General features: G+C 38.3%; 1 long non-coding RNA gene across 4 annotated transcripts in view; it reads left to right on the top strand.

Moving 5' to 3' along the window:
* Positions 1–453: 453 nt before the first annotated feature.
* Positions 454–6334, top strand: part of LOC111738481 — a 44173-nt gene continuing 38292 nt past the window's right edge. For all 4 annotated transcript variants that reach the window (XR_002779853.1, XR_002779856.1, XR_002779855.1 and 1 more), the window contains exons 1-2: positions 454–772; positions 1310–1452. This is a non-coding gene — a long non-coding RNA (uncharacterized LOC111738481). The remainder of the gene's footprint in view (positions 773–1309; positions 1453–6334) is intronic.

Raw genomic sequence — 6334 nt, 5'->3', positions numbered from 1 at the left:
AAAAGCTACATCTTTTAACCCCTTCCCGTCATTTTCGGCAGTCAATAAAAGGCGGGTAATGTGTACTGAGACTCCATTGTCAGACACTGCACATTCTAGTTAATTTCATTCTCACAACCTTATGAGGAAGGTAATTATACTATCATGAGTTTCGTTTTACAGGCAACAGTGAATACAAAGATTAAGTGAATTCCCCAAGTCCCACGGATAAAAATTCAGGGGCCTGAGGGCCACAGGCCCGGCTCTCGCTTCGGCCACCTAGAAACCGTGAAGGGGATTATCGCTGCCATGCTCTGAGTTCCAGAAAGGCAGCCAGGGCCCACAAAGAAGCTCCTGCAGTTCCACTCCCTACCCTCGCTCCCAGCCAGAACGTTGGCCTTCAGAAAGACGCAGAAGAGCTCTTCTGAAGGTCCTCAAGGTCATACCCACAGCTTCCCAGACCTCGCTGCTCACCTCGTTATTTAGATTGAGAGTCCCCGATTGAGCCATCGTAGGTCTAGGAAGAGGATCTGCTGCTGCCGGCACGTGAACTGTGTCTTCCATATTGCGGCTACGTCACCACGCCCCCTCAACGGCAGCCTCTTCCGCCCAAAACTCTTCGGCACGAGCCGCTGTAAGAATAAAAGAGACGCGGACTCTTTGAAGGGAAGGACGGAACTGTGGGAGAACAACTTCCGGAGCAGAAGGCTACGCGCCGTAATTACGTGTTCCTATAGAAACCAGGCGCGGGCAGGGGCGGCAACTGGACCCTCTGCGGTCTGTTTGTTTCCAGGTATAGAAGTTTTTCAAGTTGCTAATTTTATTATATTCATTTGTACACTAGGCCCGCTTTGTAAGGACATAGGTTTTTATGTCGCAATGGAGGTGAAAGAGCTCGTGTGAAAGCATTAGTAAAATCACCATTTTTTGCCCCGAATTTTTATCTAGCGTCTGTGAAGATTCCTGTGCTTCCAACCAACAAGTATGCCTTATCAGATACAGCTTTTTATCCCAGACTCACATTATAACTGAGGCATGGGCATGTTTTCCTGCTCACTTTCAGAAAGTTTAAATTTAGATAATAAATGTTTCAAGCAAAACCAGGTTGCACATTTGCTGCTGCGTGTAGGAATGGCTATTTTGAAGTATTAGCCTGCAGGCACAGAACACGAGGGAGTGAGTCTGAATTAGGTAATATATTGATTAGTAATTAACACCTGTAATACCGAGGGTTAAAATAAGTCAAGTGCTGGGACATACGCTTTGCATGAATTATCTCCAAAATATTCACAAATCCAACAAGATAGGAACTATTATTTTCATTTCACAGATGTGGAAACTATTTTCCGAGGAGTCAAGTGTCTGGCCCAGAGCTGTCCAGCTGGAGCCAACCACTACTGTAGGACTCCAGGACTGGTTACTAATCTGCGAGGCCCAGTGCAAAATGGAAATGCAGAATCCCTCATTCAAAAAGTAGGAAAAAGTTTCTTCTTTTATTCCATGGTGTCTCTTGACATGGCATATGTTTTGAATTTGACATTTAATCTGATACTGCCTTAGTCACAGGAATACTGGTGGGCTAGTGCATGCCCTCATAGGTGCCTGGGACCCTTGCCCCAGGACTCAGGGAGGAATGTATGTACTGGAACAAGGTGGCAGCAAATGATTGGCAAAGAAAAGGAAATGAGAAGCCAGAAAACCCACAGGGAGGTTGTGGGTGATGTATGTTCCATTGTCCCACTGCACTAAGAAAACTTAAATTCATAGATAAAATTATTAAGGATTGTAAGACTCCGATGAAAGAACATTTAAGCTAAGCTTACTTCTGAGCCTCTGTCCAAGAGACAGTACTGTCAGTGCTCTTAACTGGTGATTCTATACTCAATACACAGTAACTCAGACTTGTATTTGGATTAATGTTCTTTTAGTTTAATGAATCATTTGGGCACAAACAAATTTATGGCTGTCTTCCTATTTCACTAGTGTCACCTAAAGGTAGTTTTTGCCATTAACAAATTGTACACTGAATTGTAATCGTTTCCCTATTCATCAACTTCCCTTTATTAAAGCTGAGCTCCTGGAGTATAGGAGTTTTTTTTTTTTTCAACCCAGGTGAGTCATAGACACTCGTAAATAAATACATAGGAAAGGATGTCTTCAAGATAAATGTAGAACCTTATGGAAAATGTGTTTTCTAATTTGGGAGATAGATGTTATTATAATTTCATAATGCTTCAGAAAATGTATTCTTAATATGAAGTATGTAGCTCTTAAAGGCTCAGTAGTGTTTACTCTTGACCACACTTCTTATTCTCTAACACCTCATATTTCTAGCAACTACTGTCTCCTTCAGCTGAGCATTTGTTTTCTACCTTTTCTTAGCCCAAGCCCTCTCTTTTGCCTAAGATGCCCCCTCTGCCAGATATACTTTCTCAAGCACTACCTTTCAAGACCAGGTTAAATTCTATCCATTCTTTTTAAGAATCCTTTCCATAGACCCCAACAAAAGTTAATTTTTCTCATTCTTATATTATCTACAATAGTCAAATTTGAAATTTCTTGTGTACTGTCTATTTCTTTACATTATAAGCTCTCAGCGACTTCAGATGCTCATTTTTAAAGCAATTGGTAGTTTTTCATTGTCCCTGATATATCACTTCCATGTCAGTCCATCTCCTCCTCCGATGCTACAATCTCAAAAATTATTTTGATTTTTAACAGAGGTGATTCTACTAACATGCTCGTTAAGTTATGCACATTTCCTCTAGTAATAATGATGTATTTGTATTAATCAGGTTACAATTTTCTCTAGATAGTAACACATCAAATCACTTCCCCCTTTTATTCCTAAAGGACTGTCCTGGATCAGTTAAATACTGTCAGATATATGAAACAACAAAACTATTATCTTTAAGACAACTAGTGTGAGACCTTGTTCCTCTTTATTATAGTGTTCCAGTTAGCGGAAGTAAGCTGCAAAGCATGTTCAATGGGGACTCAGGTTTATCAGTTTTGAGTTTCTCAAGAATTACTCAAATCCCACTGTACTTGTCTACTTGGGGTGCCATAGCAAAATACCACAAATCGGGTGGCTTAAACAACAGAAATTAATTTTCTTATATTTCTGGAGCCTTAAGTCCAATATTAAGGTGCCATCAGGATTGTACCTCTTCCTGGCTTGCAGATCAGCCTTCTTGCTGTGTCCTCACGTAGCCTTTCCAATGTGCCTACCTGGAGAGACACTGCTCTGGTGCCTCTTCCTCTTCTTATGAGGATACCGATCCTATTGGATTAGGGATGCACCCTTATGACCTCATTTCACCTTACTTACCACCCTAAAGGTGTTACCGGAAAGTAGGGTTCCCCTCTCGATATGTTGTCAAGGTTCTTAATGTCTTGAACAAAGAATTGGTTAAGACAATGAAGTACAGCAGAAAGAATAGCTTTATTGGAAGGGAAAGTAAAGTAACAGTACACTTCTAGACATGAAAGCAGGTCTGAGCAAGAGAAAGGTAGCTCAAAGGCCTGGTAACAAAGCCTTTGGGGGTTTTATCCCTTTTTGCTGTGAGTGGATACTTTTCTTAGAGGAGTGGGCTTTCTTGATTGACAGCTAAGATGGGACTCAGTGACTCATCAATTGCTTTCTGTGCATGTTTGTTCCCAGAATTCAATCTGTTATAATAATACTAATGAATTCTGAGCATATTCATCTTATTATAATGATGACACAATGAGGCTCCGGTGAGTTGAAGGTTGTTGTGGTCCTCGTTGTGCAGGTGCGAGTGACTGGCTGAAACTAGTACCCAATTTTCTGCTTGCTTGTTTGTTTGTATGAGATACTTTTAGCCCAAAAATGCCTTTTGGCTTGCTTAATTGTGGGCTGACTAGGGTGGACACTTTCTAGAATAGGATGACCTCAGTGTTTTGCAGGCAGACTCAAAATCCCCTATCTAACTTTCCTGCCCAGCCTTTTTTAAAGACCTATGAACCCCTTCTTTTTAGTATAGATGTCAAGGAATGGGAGGTCTCTTCTTCTGTATCTTCTTCCTGCTGAGGAGGGTCATAGTCTCTGCCCATTGGGGTTTCATGGAGCTCTTTCCCTCTCTGTTTTAGTCGGAACCGGGTCTTAGGTATCTTGCTGAAATGCCGCCTCTGTCCCTAGACAAGGAAAAAAGAAGATACAAACTTATTATTTAAATCATATATCTAGTTATGTGTCTATTTTTGATTTGCCTATTAAGTGAGTAAAGGGAAACAGGCTTGGTTAATATATTTCTTAAAAAACAAAAAAAAACCTGTTAGGTTAAAGGTCCCTTCCCCTCTCCAACTCTAATGGCCTTGCCAGGCCTAAAGCTATTTCTTCCTACAGTGGGCCAAGAAGAAGCTGAGCTTCAATGATCCTTATCTATAGCCAGAGAATCTGAGTCACCAGTTTCAGGGTAATTGCCTGAGTTTGAGGGAGAGGGCCTTTTCCCAAAGAAAGGAGGAAAGAAAAAGACTTAACTGTGTATACTTAAAAAAGACAATGAAAAGTTCTGTAAGTACAGTTTGTAAATGATGGCCCATATCATTTCCAATGATGGCCCGTATCAAAGACATTATCTTCAATACCATCACATTGGGATTAGAGCTTCAATATACGGATTTTGGTGGGATGCATTTCAGTCCATAACACCCACTTTCTTTGAGAAAAGAAAATTACCTCAAAAGTAATCTTTTCCTTACCCAGCAGACCTGATGGTTGCCATTTCTATTATTTTGCACTTTCAAAAATTATAGTCATACATTTGTAGATTACAACTAAACTTATGAATGTTTAGCAACAAGAATAGAATTAAGAAATAGACCCACACATATATGAACAACCGCTTTTCAATAAAGTTGCAAAGAGAACTCGGTTGGGGATATGTAGTCTTTTCAAAAATTTTGCTCAAACAATTGGAAATCCATATGAAAAAAAGTAACTTTGACCCATAACCCACACCAAATATGAAAACAACTTAAATTGGATCATGCATCTAAATGTAAAACTTAAAACTAAAAACTTCTACAAGAAACCACAGGAAAAAATTTTGTGACCAAAGGTTAGGCAAAGATTTCTTGGATATCCAAACAAAAGCAGAATCTATATAAAATGATAAATTGGACTGAATGAAGATTAAAACTTCTACTTTTCAAAATACAGTTTTAAGAGAGTAGAAAGGAAAGCCACACATGAAGAGAAAAATTTTGCAAATAACATATTTTATAAAGGACTTTTATCTGAAATATATAAAGAACTCTCCAAACTCAATAAACAACCCAATAAAAACATGGGCAAAAGGTCTAAACAGATACTTCACCTAAAAAGATATGTGGATAACAATTAAGCACATGAAAATATGTTCAACATCATCAGCGGGGAAATGCAAATTAAAACCACAATATGATACCATTATACACCAATTAGAATAGTTAAAATTTAAAAGCGCTGGTGAGGATATGGAGCAACAGAAACTCTCAACATCATTTGTGGGAGAGTTTAAAATGGTAGAGAGTTTAGTAGTTTCTTAAATTATACATCCACCTAGGTTTTCCTCTCCTAGATCAATAAAGAAATGCATACATATGTCCATGTAAAGATTTGTGCATAAATGGTTGGAGAAACTTTATTTATAATAGCCAAAATATAAAAACAACTAAAATTTTCATTCAGCAGACAAAGGAATAAACTAGTATACACACAGACACACAGACACACAGACACACAGACACACACACACACACACACACACACACACTGGACCACCACACAATAAAAAATGATACACACTACAAAATGGATTAATTTTAAAATAATTATACAAAGAATCCAGACAAAAGAACTACATACTGTATACTATTCCACTTATGTAAAATTCTAGGAAATGCAAACTTATGTATAGTGACAAAAAATAGGTCAATGGTTGCCTAAGGACATAGGAGAGGAAGGATGGAATGATGGGAGGGATAAATTACAAAAGGTCATGTGGAAATTTTGGGGGGGCGGCGATTGATATGTTCTTAATCTTGATTTTGATCATGGTATCACATTGTATTCACATATTAAAACATATACATTTTAAATATCTGTGGTGTATTGTATGTTAATTATACCTTAATAATGCTATTAAATAAATACACTTACCATTGAACTAGCAATTCTACTTCTAGAAAAATATACTACAGTTATATTGGTACAAATTAATGACGCAAATACAAGGATACTTATTACATAGGTGTTCATAATAACAAAAGATTGGAGGCAACTTGTCCATTGACACATAACTGATAAAATTAATGGTTCCATTAAGAAGAATAATAAGCTCTTTATTTA

The sequence above is a fragment of the Pteropus vampyrus genome, unplaced genomic scaffold (assembly GCF_000151845.1).
Source record: "Pteropus vampyrus isolate Shadow unplaced genomic scaffold, Pvam_2.0 Scaffold39, whole genome shotgun sequence".
Taxonomy (NCBI): domain Eukaryota; kingdom Metazoa; phylum Chordata; class Mammalia; order Chiroptera; family Pteropodidae; genus Pteropus; species Pteropus vampyrus.
This window is presented reverse-complemented; position numbering and strand designations above follow the sequence as displayed.